The 17,518-nt window shown below is 39.7% G+C and overlaps 1 long non-coding RNA gene across 1 annotated transcript in view; it reads right to left on the reverse strand.

The window, feature by feature from the left end:
- The window catches only part of LOC122799304, a 133,974-nt gene that overhangs the window by 60,073 nt on the left and 56,383 nt on the right, over window positions 1-17,518 (reverse strand). The window contains exon 2 of the long non-coding RNA XR_006364452.1: window positions 9,464-9,640. This is a non-coding gene — a long non-coding RNA (uncharacterized LOC122799304). The remainder of the gene's footprint in view (window positions 1-9,463; window positions 9,641-17,518) is intronic.

Here is a 17,518-nt window from a genome sequence, read left to right on the forward strand (position 1 = left end):
AATTGCATTTATCTGAACTGTATTTGCCGTAGTGTTGCTACACACTTGGGTTTGCTGGCCTGCACTACAATTTGAATTGTATTTACTGCTGTTTTAGCTGCTTTTCTATAACAAAAAAAAAATTCTAAGCTTGTTTCCTGCCTTTCCTGTAACTAGTCAAGTCCAGATACAGACTTGCTGTATTCAGGACTGTTGGTTGGTAAGATTCTGAGCCCCCCAAGCCTTTCTGTGTTGGAGGGAAGCCTTCTAGCTTATCAGTGGGAGTAGTAAGCACTAGGTAGCCTATCTACCACGGGAAGAGTGGGTTTTGGCCCTGAAATTGTAGTTCATTGGCTGTTTGGGCAGTTTTTCCATCTCTTTCTACTTTCTGGTTAAAAGCCCATTTTGCATTTGATCCCTGCCTTTCCTATAACTAGTGTAGTCCAGGTACAGATTTGCTGTATCCAGGACTGTCAGTAAGCTTCTGAGCCCCCCAAGCCTTTCTGTGTTGGAGGGAAGCCTTCTAGCTTATCAGTGGGAGTGGTAAGCACTAGGTAGCCTATCTACCATGGGAAGAGTGGGTTTTGGCCCTGAAATTGTAGTTCATTGGCTGTTTGGGCAGTTTTTCCATCTCTTTCTACTTTCTGGTTAAAAGCCCATTTTGCATTTGATCCCTGCCTTTCCTATAACTAGTCTAGTCCAGGTACAGATTTGCTGTATCCAGGACTCTTTGTAAGCTTCTGAGCCCCCCAAGCCTTTCCGTGTTGGAGGGAAGCCTTCTAGCTTATCAGTGGGAGTGGTAAGCATCAGGTAGCCTATCTACCACAAGAGGAGTAGTCCCTGGCCCAGAAATTGTAGCTATTGGCTGTTTGAGCAGTTTTTTTCCATCTCTTTCAAGTTTTTGGTTTGAAAGCCGCACTTGTGCCTGTTTCCCACCTTTCCTATAACTAGCCTAGTCCGGTTACAGAGTTGCTGTATCCAGGATTGTTAGTAAGCTTCTAAACCCCCCAAGCCTTTCTGTGTTGGAGGAAAGCCTTCTAGCTTATCAGTGGGAGTGGTAAGCACTAGGTAGCCTATCCTCCATGGGAAGAGTGAGTTTTGGCCCAGAAATTGTAATTTATTTGGCCGTTTGAGCAGTTTTCCATCTCTTTCAACTTGCTGGCTTAAAAGCCTACATTTGTACTTGTTCCCTGCCTTTCCTGTAACTAGTCTAGTCCAGGTACAGATTTGCTGTATTCCAGGACTCTTTGTAAGATTCTGAGCCCCCCAAGCCTTTCTGTGTTGGAGGGAAGCCTTCTAGCTTATCAGTGGGAGTGGTAAGCATTAGGTAGCCTATCTACCACAAGAGGTGTGGTGGTTCCTGGCCCAGAAATTGTAGCTATTGGCCGTTTGGGCAGTTTTTTTTTCCATCTCTTTAAATGTTCTGGTTTAAAAGCCGCACTTGCACTTGTTTTCCACCTTTCCTGTAACTATCCTAGTCCAGATACAGAGTTGCTCTATCCAGGACTGTTGGTAAGCTTCTGAGCCCCACAGGCCTTTCTGTGTTGGAGGAAAACCTTCTAGCTTATCAGTGGGAGTGGTAAGCACTAGGTAGCCTGTCTACCATGAGAGGAGAGATTCTTGGCCCAGAAATTGTGTTTTATTGACCATTTGGACAGTTTGTCCGTCTCTTTCAACTTTCTGGTTTAAAAGACCACATCTGCACTTGTTTCCCATCTTTCCTGTAACTAACCTACTGGATAGCACTAGAAAGTCTTAAACTGATACAAGCCTTCTAGCTTAGAAGAGAGACTTTGGAGTGATTAAGTATCAGTTTTCTGTACTTTCTTGCTGTACTTAACTGTTTTCTGCCAAAACGCAAAATTTCCAGCATTTATTGTGATTTAAAGGCTTGTTTTTTTCACATATTGTACTTATTTGACTGCCTGCACTTTTAAAAAGTTCTTTGTTTAAATAATTTAACTGTTGTAGGTGACACACTAAAGTGCAATAGCCTTTTCTGATCGTTTATAGTCGTTTAAAGCTGTTTTAAGTGTATTTTTTTTACTGTTTTTCATTATCTTTTCAAAAAACCCCAAAAAAAAAAAAAAAAAAAAATTCCTTGTTTCTACCTTTCTAAGCTAGTATAGTCCAGTTTTTAGGCTAGTGCTGAATTCTGGGCTGTGATACTAGTTTCTGAGTTGCCCATACCTTACTTGGATAGAAGGAAGTTTCTCTGTTCACCTGTGAGAGAGGGGAGCTTTGAGCAACCTATCTGTCCCTGGAGGAGTGGTTCCAGCCCAGAAGTTAGTAGTTTATTGGCCGTTTGGGGCTAATTTCTATCTCTTTCAATTCCCTACTATAAAAACCGCATTTGCACAGTTTTGTGCACCGGGCAGTGCCGGTTAGCTACGGTTAAATTATTCCCGGCTCCACTAAGTCTCCTCTTCAGTTTTTTCCCTTGAAACTAGTCTAACTCTCAACTTAAGCACTCAAAAATCATCTTACAGCCCAGTATTTGCTCAGACCTAATAGCAAGCACTAATATACCCTGACACTGATTGCCCAGCTGGGCAAGGTTCTTTATTTACCCCTCACCAACCAAGCAATTAAGCAGCTCACCCTACTATTCAGGCATGACCAAAGGGCAACTTCAGGTGCACTCTCCAGTCCAGCTGATGAATCTGGGTATCCTGAGGCAATGTTACAACTGCCTCATGTACACAGACAACCCTCTCCTTCTACCACAAAACACTAACATATGCAAGAGATGCAATTATACAGCCAAACTGGAAGCTAAGCTGTCTCCACCCAAGACTGGGACAGACAGTCAAGAGGAGAAGGTTAACACTTGCACCACGCCTCCAGCCGCACACAGACCTACTAAAACAGCACTGGCAAAAAATACACATAAACACACAAAATCATACTTGGAGGCTCTAAATAAAAACCTACAAAATCATCAGAGACCTCCAAAGCAGACACCCAAACAACTTGCACCTCCCGTCACAAACCAGACAACACATAAAACACAAAATCAGTGTGCCGCACAATCACAGCCCTTAAGGCAAAATAACATACCTAACACACTAGTAATGGGTGACTCTATAGTCAGGCACACTGACATCCCACTCACTAGACTGGCCAAGCAGAAGGTTACTGTTAGATGCCTGTCGGGAGCCAGAATCCGCCACATAATACAAGCACTCAGGTCACTCCAGAACAAGTACAAATATGACTCTGTCATTGTTCATGTTGGTTTGAATGACCTGAGACGTACCTCCCTGGACTACATGAAAAGAGACATGGAAGAGCTCTCTGATCATGTAGCCCAGACTGGTATGACCCTGTCCCTGAGTAGCATCCTGCCCTCACCAAGAATGATACCTCAGTATAAGGAAAAAATGATCAATTTCAACAACTGACTAAGCTTCTGGTGTCATTCAAAGGGGATCCAGTGTCTGTCAGCCTGGGACGACATGCTCAACAAGTCGCATTGCTTCGCAAGAGACGGCTTGCACCTGTCACTCCTAGGCTTTTGAATACTGGCCAAGGCTCTTGCTGCCCCCATAGTGCCTTTTTTAGGCATGGCTCAAAAGTCAAACCCACCACCGTAAACAGCACAATTAACAAAAACTGAGGGTTATGCTACTCAACACCAGGAGTTTAAATCTCAAAATGCATGCGCTCAAAGCACTCCTCAGTATGGAGAATGTTGACATCTGTGCAGTAACTGAAACCTGGTTCAAGGTTCCAGACAGCACCCCAGCACTACTCATACCACACATTTTGGCCACAGAACATGGACCGAAACACAAAAGGAGAGGGTGTATCCATATTCATCAAGGATACCTACACCTCCAGGTTAGTGGCGCAGCATGATACCTCTGAGATCATCCATGTGCAACTAACATCGGGCAAATCTGCAATGCAAATTGTGGCCTGCTACAGTTCACCCCCCATGACCCAGGACCACCACTCCACCTTTCGGGAAACACTGGAAAACATGAAGGTCCTACTGAACACCCTGATATTGGGCAATTTCAATTACCCTACCATTCACTGGGAAAACTAGTCAAGTACAAACTCCCAGGCCCAGCACTTCCTGGAATTCATCAACTCAAATGCCCTGGATCATCTGGTAAACTCCCCTACCAGAGGTGAAAACATATTGGACCTGGTCATCACCAACATGGGCGAAAGGTGTTCCACACCGGAGGTCAACCTGTCACTGGTTAGATCAGACTATAAACTAATCACTCTGGATGTCCACACCCCACCACCAGCCCCAACTAAGGAAACCACAGTAAAAAAATTTTCTAAAACAAACTTCACCTTACTTAAGACAGAGGTGGCAAGTTTCACAGCCCCCATGCTAAAGGATAACGCTGCCCAAGATGCAGAAACCTTTACAAATGCACTCTATGAGCACCTACAAGGATGCATGGATCCCTAGCAAAACCAAGACTCACTCCTCTAAGAGAAGGAAACCAGTCTGGTGGATCCCTGCAATAAACAGGCTATACAATAGAAGGAGGAAACTAGTTCAGAAAAAAAGCAAATCCCAAGAAGGAAAGACATCCCTGATCAGTATCAGTAAGAAACTAAGGTTCCTCATGAAATCATCCAAGGCTAACTTTGAAAGAAAAATAGCCAAGGATTCAAAAGATAACCACAGAGCCTTCTTTAGCTATGTTAAGAATCTAAGAGGCAACTCACAGATATGCACTGAACTAGTGCAAAATAGCACAAAATATACTGAACCTACTAATATTGCCAACATCCTGGCAGATAGATTCAGTGCAAACTTCACCCCCTCTCACCTCCAAAAGGGCCACAACAATACCAGAAAAGTGTAGTGTCCCAAAAATCACAGACGCACAGGTGAAAACAGCCCTTTCAAAAGCCAAAAACACAGCGTCAGTGGGACCAGATGGTGTCCCAGGCTGCGTCTTGCACGAACTACAGAACAAACTAACCCCCCCCCCACCTAAACACGCTGTTCAACCTCAGCCTCTCCACAGGCTACGTGTCCATCGAATGGTGCACAGCAACGGTTATTCCTCTCCACAAAGGAGGGGCCACAACTGACCCCGGTAACTTTTGCCCCATAAGCCTGACTAGCCTGGTCTGCAAGGCTATGGAGTGCATCATCATGGAACTCATTAACAAAGACATTGGGAACCTCCAAACACTTGACCCGACCCAGTTCAGCTTTGTTATGGGCAGATCATGCCTACTAAACCTGGTTGACTTCTTTGAGACAGTCACCAAGGCCATAGACGAGGGAAAGGTGGTTCACACAGCCTACCTTGACCTCACCAAGGCTTTCGACACCATTCCCCACTAGGGTATTACAGAAAAACTCACCAGCCTGAACATAAACCCCTACGTCATGAGATGGGTTGCCAACTGGCTTACAGACAGAACTCAGTATGAATAGCAGGCTCCAGGTCCGACTCTAAACCAGTCACAAGTGCTGTGCCACAATGCTTGGTCCTAGGACCCCTACTGTTCGGCATATACTTCTCAGAAGTACACGGACATCCTCCAAAAGAGCCTTACTGAGACAGACACCTGGTGTCAAAGTCATGGCCTCAAGCTAAATGCCAAAAAATGCATAGTCATCCTGTTTGGGAAAAACAAAACACACATGAATTACCACATAAGTGGCAGCCCCCTTAATACAGAAGAGGTAATAAGAGATCTGGGGACCCGGGTAGATAGTAATCTCTCCTTTGACAATCATATTGCCAAAGTAGTTAGGAAATCCTTCTATGTGGCCCATCTAATTACTAAAAGGTACGAATCTAGAAATAAAGAGGTTATAGTGCCCCTCTACTTGTCACTCATTAGACCCATCATAGAGTACAATACCCCATTTGGGATGTACCTCACAAGACACTTCCAACAGCTGGAAAGACCATAAAAGTACCTCACCAAGATGATTTCTGGCCTCAAACATATGTCCTATGCAGCCTGACTGAAAAAACTCTGGCTGTACTCAGTGGCATATCGCTTACTCAGAGGTGATCTCTGCCTGACTTACAAAGCCATGTCCAACTCAGAATTGATGGACATGCTCCACCTAAAGAAATCCAAGTCACTGCGAACCATGCGCTCTAGTGAGCTAAACCTCACCACAACAATAAACACAACATGCTGGAAGGATAGATTCCTGTCACAGAGACTCCCCATGGAACAAAATTCCAAATTACATCAGGCAGAGCCCCTCACTAACACTCTTCAAGAGAAACCTTGACGAGTGGATGGGTAACAGAAAATACACCCCTGGGATCACTTCATTGGCGCTTCTCGACAGAGGATCAGTTAATTAATCAGTGGGGCAGCGAAAGCTGACACACTCTGGCTAGGCTTATAAATGCCCTCGGGCAGATAGCCTAGTACCTACCTATGAACCTATGAACTTGTATTGTGCTAATGACTCACTTTTCCTAAAGTTCATTATACTGTTCCAGCACCTTTCCTTGTTTTATACTTTCTTACTAGATTTTTCAGGAAATGGTGAGGAATCTGGTGATGTGTTTAGACTGCTGGTGGTGTGACATTTTACAGTTGTTAAGCATTTGCTTATAGGAATACTTTTTACTGCAACACCTAGCAGCTCTGGAATGTATCACCTCTAACAGCCTAAACAGATTCTCAAAATTTCAAGAAAAATCCAGTCAGAGAATATAGACAACTATAAGTATTTATTAAACACTGAATGTGTTAAAAAAAAAAAGATTAATGTCGTTCAACAAAAAATCTTCTCTACAACATTCAAAGTGTCCCCATCAGTGCTGTAATAATTTTTAATGTACAGACATACATTTTCAAACCACTTTTCATATCTTGGAAACCTGACATCCCAGACACAGTAACGTCACAGTATAGTTCGGGCAGACCTCGATTTGCACATGCAAACAATCAGTTATTTTTACAAAACTATGAAAAATGATGCCTATGTGCATTACTAATAATAGGAACAATTTATCACACTGTACAGATTAATATGCAAGTTTCAATGACAGTTTTCTTCAGTATCATCTAAAATGTAGTGAATATAATTCAACGGTATGAAAGTAACATGGTTCTGGCAATATTTATATAAATACAGGAATATTGCATTCTTGAAATGACTGTTTACTGAAATAACTAGCAACATTTCTAGTATGGGACATTATGAATGGACAAGCACAGTGTGTCTATATCCCACCATGAATTTTCATATTTTGTTCTTCTGGACATGCAGCTCTCAGCTACAAAGGTTAGAATATAAGTATAAAATACTCAAACACTATAAAATAATCTAACACTAGGATTTTACACTGCAACCAAATGCACTTGCATCTTGGCCAAAACTCCACATATATGTATAAATTCACCCATGCCAGATTAAGCAATTGTTAAGGACAGACAATGTAAAATGGCAGGCAGTGCTGTCATGTTAGTTTGGTACATAATTAGCCAAAAATCCACCCTTCAGAACCCCAACTAGATAAGCTAGTTTACCAGCCGACAACTGATAACTCAAACAGCCCCTACTATATATATCAATGTAAAGAAATATGAACAGAAATGTTTATATATTCCAAGGCACTTTGGTGCAGTATATCCTTTAGCAGTATAATTAAAGTACTGCAATATAGAATGTACAACAGTGGCAGCAAGAAACAGAATCCCCTGACAGGAATGCAATTAGGACTTTTTTATTTATTTTTTATTTATTTTATTTATTTTACATTTGTTGACCGGGATAGTCCAACTGGATGGATGTCCATTTTCAGTGGAGGCCCGGGGAGATAAGCTCCAACATATGCAAATAAATTCAATAACTAATAAGACATAATTACATGTATGGTATTACCAAAAAATACATAGGAAAACATGAAATAGACAAGATTACAGGTTAGAAGTTACCCCTGGTTGTCGTCAGGAGAAAATTAACAATAGCTAGTTAACTAGATAATTCACCTTCATGTTGAGAGTTTAGCCAGGCTTGTTGCAGTGGCCTAGCCAGATTAATGCCATATGCTGTTTGATTTTAGCTTTAAATTGGCCTAGAGAGGAGAGCAAAATACTATTGGCTGGAAGTATGTTCCAGGCTCTACCTGCCGAGTTTACGAAGAGGGCATTGCCAGCTGCACTGTTAATTTTATGGCTTTATGGAGTTATACACCGATTTGCAGAATTCATTGAAGCTATTTAATGGTATTATCATCACTATTTTATTAAATTAATGCTGGACAGTCAGGGACATGGCTGAAAACTAGAAACAATGGAAAGGTAAGTTGCGATGTACATGACTAATGCATGGTTGCACTGATGTCCTCTTCCTTAGCCTACCCGCCTGTTCTTGTAGCAACACACTAACACATTTTATTGCAAGTGACACTTGGGCGTGCACACACACACACACACACACACACACACACACACACACACACACACACACACACATACACACACACACATACACATACCTGCATACACACACACACACACACATACACACACACACACACACACACACACACATATTATTACAAGTGGCACAGCACTACCTTATGTTCCACTCAGATACTAGAATATCCATTAACATTTATTTATTTGCTCATGTATTTCACTTACTGGGAAAGTCTGACTGGGTACATGACCCCTTTTCAGTGGTGGTACATGGAGAAAAGCTACACAGAAAAATGTATAATTTAAATACAATTTACAAAGAAGAAAAATAGACCATTGGTAAGACATTAGGAGGAGTACAACATACAATCACAAATATAGGAGATAACTGGTTTTATAGACAATGCTGATAGTATCAGGACATTGGTTAATGAAAATGGAAGGAGATGATATGCTAGTTAGAGAATGCAAAAATTGTTTGTAAGTGAAGACTATCAGATGATAAATGGAGGTATAAATAGTCAGTAGATGAGAATGGAAACATTATTAGTCAGTTTGTGTACAAATAGCATCTAAATAAGAGACTGATGAATAAAAATGAAAAAGGGGGAAAGATGAATAAAGAGGAAAAAACAGGCTGGGAAGGGTGGGAAAGATGGTTAAGTTAAATTATATAGTACTTTAACTACCTCAGTGAAACACAAACTGGCATTATCTCTCTTGTAATAAAATCTGTGTATGTTGATGCAGATGTCTACAGAACAGGAAAAAATAACTTTTTCACATCTTTAAGGAAATATAGCTGTTGGTGCTAAATCAATATGTACCTGAAGCACTGGATCCAGCATCTGAACGAAGTAGAAAAAATAATATCTTAACGTTTAAAAATTATAGCTCTTATTGTTAAATCAATGTTCCTGAAGCACTGGATCCTACACTGCAGAATAAAGAACTTTGTTCTGTTAGAGATGCATTTTTATAAGTACAATTCATTACCGTATACACTCACATTTAGAATTCATAAAGACTCAATGCTGTCATTGCTTATAAGATCCTTGAGGCTTTACTTTACCAGTTCAGAGAATGAAGACAGTACCTGGCTTGCTGTAGAATCCACACAGAAGCTGAAGTTTGATGGAATTAGTTCTGCTGTATGCTGAAGAGATACATGCATGGGTCGAACTGCCTGGCTTAGTGGTCACCCTTTCCATGACCAATCCAGTGTTGGTCTTGTGCTCTTCTACCCCTTACGTGTTCTAGCCAAAATTTGTCACTTCAACAAAAAACAAAAAAGAAGGAAAACAAACCAGATATTTTAGTAATTGTAAGCTAAGTCAGAAAGAAAACAATTATTTTCTAACTGCTGAGTTCAAATGGCTCTTCCTGATTTTAATACACCACATGCTAAGGTAGTAGGCAATCAGATTTATTTTCACCACCCGGACCTAACAACAACAAGTCTCCCTGCAAGCCTGGGTTAGTAAAGTAAGTGCATTACAGTTAAAAGACTATGAAAATAATCACTTCTTCTTGGAGAAGGGCAAACCTGGGATATTTCCTATGCCACTGATATTTAGTGTGGTTGATGAGACAGGCTGTTTGAAACAATGAGTGTCTTGTTCAAACTATGACATGTGACAAACATATACTGAACGCCTTAGAGATAAAAAGGTACATAACTTCTTCAATGTCACTCATAACTTCATGATCGTTCCTAACCAGAGAATATCAAGATTATTGTGCCCCTAACTGGGTCTCTATAGGTATGAGTATACCCTACTTTTACTGCTGTTCCAGTATTTCTTGATTTAGAGAACATTGTGTTCTATAAGAGCCACAATCAATATGAGGGCAGTTCAAGCCACCGATTACTATATTAGATTTTTTTGTTAAAGCACACCTTAGAAAACAAAGGTAATACCAATGCATTTAGTGAGTTACTTAAGTCAGAAAAGCCTACAGCATGAGATATTTTGGATGAATAACTGAAGTTAGGTGTTATGGAGTGCACAACAGTACATACTAAGCAAATTAAGCAATGGAATGTCAAAGATGCAGCTTTGTCAGAGATTTATGAAAATGTGCTGAAGGGCTGGTCTATAGTAAATGAATCAGTGTGTATGTCATATTGTTCCAGAAGACTAGCATTACGTATCAGAAATAGTTCTGTGCTGTTTTGTGGTCTGGAATCGTAAGTCCACCACAGGTTCATTTTGCAATGCTGAAAATAGTCCACGAGCTCACCTGGGATTGTCTAGTAAGAAATGTATACCCAAACTGCATGAGTGGTGAACTGGAATGGATTAAAATGAAGAAACGAAAGTAAGGGTGGGCAATTAATATAAAGTAGACAGTCAGCAACTATTGAATGCACCCTTGCATCCATGGAAATGACCTGAAAAGACATGACCTAGAGTGCATGCAGAATATGCGGGGTTATTCTTTGAAAAGTATTTCTGGTTTTGGTAAGATATTCAAAGTAGATAGATGTGTTCACCATGACTTACTTTATACACAACCAGTGTTAAAACATTTAGTATCCTTTGTGTTTGAAAAATGTTTGCTTCTGATATGAAATCACAGGAGGATTTGTAAAGACTGAATCTGTTTATGAACCAGAAAATAGAAAGAATTGTGTGCCTGTGTTGACAGAAGACGGACATTCTTCACAACTTTCAGACTTACCTATGGCCACAATACCTACATGTTCTACACATAAAAAGCATGCCCCTACATTGTTAGTTGTGATGTCAGTTTTCTTGGAAAAGATTAAGGATGCTTAATGGCTTCACTGAATCCAACAATTCAAAATCCTTTTTCCCGTTATAGCACATGGGGTCAGGGTGTTTCTTCAACAGTGAAAATCATCTAGAGGCAAGGTTTACACCACTGGGTGAATAGCCTTGCTGTAGTAGTTCTTCCACACATACCCACACACTCACAGCTTTTGCCAATTTAGAGTGTCCAATCCACATATTGAATGTCTTTGGAATGTGGGAGGAAACTGGAATACTCAGCGGAAACCCACACAAACACAGTGTGAACAATGCAGACTCTCATACAAGGCACTCTACCTGAGAATCAGACCACGGAACCTCTTGATCTGAGACCACAACACTATCCACTGTGCCACTGGGCTGGGATAATATCTGTAGTTTGTCCAAGTCTTTTAAGTTAAAAGATTACATCAACACTTTGAAAATGTAAAATAATGTCTTACTGACTTGTTAACTAGTTTACAGTGAAACATATAAAGATTCTTTTAACTGTATGCAATTGAACCAGATATTTTCTTGTACTAAAATTGTAGTTAACACCAGGACTTCTTCGCAAGACTATGTAGTATTTTGGCTATGAAACTGTTAAAATACCTTGACTGACATTCCTAAGAGCAAAGGCTCCACTTTAGAGTATGCAGACATAGTTTCATAATGAAGTTGGTTGTACTTCTTCCTTATAATTGCTATTTCTGCTATCTCTGTACAGTCCTTCAAGAAGATTTCTACATTTAAAAAAATGCACACTGCTTGTGCCGCTGCTGTTCACGTGAAGTTTGGAATATTTATTAAAGCTATTAAACCATTTAAGGTACTTGGACTTTTCTAGTTCTTGGTATAATAGTAACCATGTTCTTTTTACCTTGCCTGTGTTGTGAAACTGTTTGGTCATAACTTTTGTGCCTCTTGTCCTGGGGTTCCTGATCCTAACTTCAATTTTGCTTACCATTCCTTGCTATTACTTAATGCATCTCAGAGCTAAACTAAAAGGTTTCACTTGTATATGTAAAGGTCCATAAATGAAGTCTGGCCCTACTTCCACAATGTGTCTGAGACCTCACTACAGCTGTTTTTCAGCAGTCAAGAGCTAGGCAACTGAAATCTTACAAAAATACTGTTGAAATTGTGAAGAAATCTGGTTAAGTTGTGAGGAAGCTGTGGGACCATCTTCCTTATTGACAGTGTTATTTTGCATAGACTGTCAAGTAATTTTATATGCACAGCTGAGCAGCTTCTGTGTTCTTCACCATGATCATAGCATATTCACAGCATGTAGTCATGAAAAAACTGCAATAAAGGATTGTGTTGTACCCTTTTTTATGAGAGCATTTTTTGTAAAGCTATGTGGTTACTGGTTATGGTATGTCTGTCTGGAGCTATGTTGCTCAAATCACAGCACTATTTGCAGAGACTGAACCAATTTGTGAACCAGAAAAGTAGAAAGAATCTGTCCCAAACAGTGCACATGTTCCGCATTTGTTACAACAAATAATATTTCTTAAGAAATATATATTTTCCGAGAAGTAGGGGATAAGCCAGAGGACATCCTTCTTTTCTAATATCCCCATCACAGTATGCAACTCTGTCATACCAGTAAAATTAAATATATATATATATATATATATATATACATATATATAGCAAAAATAAACTCTACATTAAAGAACTGTAGGATATGTCAGTTTGAACATTTTATGAGTACTTAACTGAACTAAAACTACTTCACATCATACTGTGCCCAATAAATGATGGCAAATACATTATAAGTTAAATATATATTACCAAACATTTCTTTTATTGCTCATCCATAAATTAAACACACCTTACAAAAAATGCAGACTTTATCAAATATGTTTCCTATTATTTTCAACTGCGGACTCTGCACAAGAGCAGAAGATATTTGGCTTTATAAGCCGTGTTTTATGCAAATATTGAAATCCTGAGCATAAACAGGTATTATTAAAAATGTTACACATTTTGGAAAAATAAAGAATTTTTCAATATCATTTTTTTTCCTGTAAAATATTAACATTTTCCATAAATTCAATAACATATTTTTAAAAAAAGATTAAAATGTTTTCATTGGTCCTATAGTTACAAATATGATACTGATGCAGGAAGCACTATTTGGACAGTTGTGATTTATGACTAAAAAGATTTCCACTACCCTTTCAATAGTTTCAATTTGAAAAGCACTGACTGGACAATCCATTTCAAAAGCTATATTCCACCAGCTCTCCCCCTTATAGCTACAGTTGGTGTTTTGGCACTGATGGAGTCATTACTAGCTCGGCTCATTATACAGTACTGTTAAATGGTGTTGAACTGTATGGCAGCTGTGGACCTGACTGAAAGCAGCAGGCAGGAGAGGGTGTAACTTTCAAAATATCATGGCACCCTCATTCCAATTTTCTTCCCTCTGCATGTTATCTACAACACCCTGGTAGTTTCACTGGAGGAAGCAAAATTTAGATGAGGTTTTTATAAAGATTGCAAACTGCCAGTCATCCAACAAGCACAGAAAGATGGTGTAAAGATGTCACATAGATGTGAATGACTTGTGGTACTCAGTCAAGCAAGACATGCAGAAAGGCATGTTGGAACTCACTGTGCAGGTGTCAAATGCAGGTAGGACTCTGTCCCTAGGTGGAATCCTACCTGCATTCAGAATGATGTCCAGACACAAAGGGAAGATAATTGGCTTTAACAATTAGCTAAATATGTTATATAATTCTCAGGGTATCAAGTATGTGTTAACTTGGGGTAAGATGATTGACAGCCCATCTTGCTTCTTTAAGAATGGCCTGCACTTTTCTTTCCACAGATTACACATCTGGCCAAAACACTTCGTACCCCATAGTGCCTTGTTTTAGGCAAACTTTATCTTCTTAACATTCTAAAATGTTTTACTTTAAATTCCAATCAAAACCATATCAAAATCGCTCTTCTTAAAGATAGATGTCAAAACAAATTGATGGATCTTAAGGCTCTCTTGCAACTTGAGTACATCCATATGTGTTTGCAAAAGAGATTGGTTTTAATGTAAAGACTCCTCTGTACTGGGTTTCAGCGCATGTTATACTTTCAGACCTGCTTGAAACTGGGGGATAGGGGTGGGAGTATCAATATTTGTCAGATACCCAATTATCTATAGACAGTTTTCTAAGACACACAAACATTTGTTTGTTTGTGTCTTTCGGCTTTTCCCGGTTAGGGGTCGCCACAGCGGAACTCTGGTCTGCTAATGATTGGCAGTTGATTTTTACGTACCGGCTTGCCAGGCCTGACACACAACCTTCAACAAAGGTATGCCCATTCACGCATGTCTCCACGCAGAAGACGCTCTAGCTGAGAATCGAACTGGACAGGGTCTTACTGTGAGGCGAAAACACTACCGTAGCACCACCACCGCGGGTTAAGACCCACAAACATTACTTAACGAATTTCAAATTATGCTAAACAATACAAATTATCAATTCAAAGCCAATATATGTCACCTTCCTTGCTCCTGGAAGACTATGAAAGGTTTCTATTGTGCTTACTGAACTGTCCTTAAATAAAAATACAGTTTGTTGGATGATTTCAACTATCCATCAATTAAATGGTTCACTTATACCACAAAAGTTGGGTATATCCAAAGATTCCTAGAATTATCAAATACTAAGTCCCTTGAGCAAAGAGTTAAGCAGCTCACTAGGGGTCAAAAAATTTTCTTGACCTCATCCTTAGTGACATTATAATATACACCCATCAGACTAACACGTCTAATTAGCAGAGACATGAAACATACGATATCTGATTTTATAAGCTCCAGAATAGAAGATCTTATTGTTTCTGGCCCACAACAATATGTTTTTGTTATACGAAGATCACATTGACTTACAACAGAAATACCCCACAAAGAGAATCCATGGTCTCCAACACCTGTCCTATGTGGACAGGCTCAAATCACTATTACTCTACTCTGTATTGCACAGACTGCTCAGAGGTGATCTGTGTCTCACCTACAAGACAATGTCAGACCTTGCTCTACTAGAGATGCTCCATATCTGTAAGTCAAACTCCTCATGTAGTACCCAATAGAAAGGCTTAATTCTAATATGTGACATTAACAAAACCTGCTGGTGAGACAGGTTTGTCTCCCAGAGGCTGTCCTGTCTCTGGCATAGACTCCCCATACACATCAAACAAAGTACATCACTGACCCTCTTCAAGTGCAACCTTGATGAGTAGATGATGAGTAGATGGGTAACCACAAATTTGTCCCAGGGGTTCCATCTGTGTCCCTCACTGACAGGTACTGATTTGGGTTTCTTTTTTGGGGATAAACTCTTGGCTAGGCTTGTAAGGGCCCCAGAGTCATTAGCCTAGTAATCTCTTATGATCCTATGAACAAACTGCTTTGGCAAAGTCACTGCATGGAAGCTAAAATTAGTAGGCATGCAGTTCATACAGCATACTTGGACTGGCTAATGCGTTTGGCACTACTGTCCATGCTGGAATTGTAAAGAAGCATAAACGCCTAAATGCAGACCTTTAGGTTGTGAGATGGATAGCAAGACTGGCTGACAAATAGAACCCACATAGTACAACTAGCATGTGCTCCTCAGAAAGCATAAAGTTGACTAATGGCACTCCTCAGGGATCAGTACTGACACCACTTCTGTTCAGCTTCTACTTCTCAGACGTTCAAGCCACTAACCCAGACATATGTCATACTAAATTTGCCAGTGACTAGAGTTCGGGTGTAGTAATTTCCTTAACATCTGATACTGTTTTACTATAGCAAAGGCTAAATCATACAAATCAACGATGCATTAGAAATAGTCTTAAATTAAATGCAAAGAAGGGCATCTTTGCCACCTCTGGAAAACACATCTCAATAGCAATTTTTGGTATGGACAGCATCCCACTCCAGACAGATACAGTCATCAGAGATCTCAGCACCTTCATAGACAAGTCCCTATACTTTGACAACCACTAGTCCAGATATTCTTCTAGCTAATCAAATGAATAAATAAGGATGTCCCAACCAGGTCAAAATAAGTTATCATTTCTCTGACCAGAGCAATTATAGAATATAAATAATGTTCCTTTTAGTTTGTATTATTCATATACATGACACAGCTAGACAGACCCCAGAGGTTCCTAACTAAAACCATCATTGGACCAAAGACCCTCAACTACCGAGACAGACATGAAGCTCTGTCCCTACAAGCTGCCTCTTACAGACCCCTGTGCAGTGATTTATGTCTGTCATTCTGTGCTGCTAAGGACTCAACCCTCCTTGATCTTCTGAACATCTATAAAACAAATGGCTCTGCAAACACTAGCATTGAAGAATTTAGTCTACATCAACAAATAAATAAGACATACTGCATGGACAAATGTATTACTCTACACACACACACACACACACACACACACACACACACACACACACACACACACACACACACACACACACACACACACACATCTCTGGAATAATCATCAGTTACATATAAAACAGAGTGATATCCTCATTTCCTTTAAGGCAAATCTTTGTGATTCGATGGGTGCCCATAAATGCACCCCAGGCCTGACTTATATTACCATCCTGTAGGAAGGAGGTACCCTAAAGGGGTAAATATTAACAAAGTGATTATTGTTCCTTGACCAACTCTGTCTTGTGAATTCTGCATCTATCAGTTATAAAAATCTATGAATTAGTTTACTCTCTCTCTACCTTTCCTCCAATTATATAGCTGCAGTTGATTACCTGTAAATTTTATTGTACGACACTGAACTTTTTTTGATCGTTAAAAATTATTTTGGGTCCCTCTGTGTATCTGACCTATCAATACTGATACACCACATGCATTTCTTCTCAGTGATCATACCATATACCACATATTGAATGATCATGTAATGCCTGCAAAAATGATAACGTGTGAATTTCAACACACATTCCAAGCTTGGAAGCTGTCTAGATATTATGTACTAATCATGGACTCTAATCTGTCTTCATAAATGATTGATGGGCATGCTTCTTTATTAGTCCTAATCATATATTCAAAGTAAACTTTGGTGTTTCAGTATGAAACACCTAAACTGTACTTCTCTTACTGCAAGTATTACATGGGGAAGGTCCTGTTTCTGGTGAAACACATAGGATGTTTAACTTTTGATCTACTGAAAATTCAGTAAAGAATATTCTAAGCCATTATTGTCATACCAACACTGCACTTCATACACGTCTAATATAAACTACTATTAATGTGATATGCAAATGTATTAACCTAGCCTCTCATTATGAGGATCACTGCATTTCATTAGCAAATGCACACTGCCTACCTACATCTGTTAGCTCTACAATCTGCTGTCCACTCTTA

This window comes from Protopterus annectens, chromosome 4.part0 (assembly GCF_019279795.1).
Source record: "Protopterus annectens isolate FY-2018-M chromosome 4.part0, PAN1.0, whole genome shotgun sequence".
In the NCBI taxonomy this organism is placed as follows: domain Eukaryota; kingdom Metazoa; phylum Chordata; order Ceratodontiformes; family Protopteridae; genus Protopterus; species Protopterus annectens.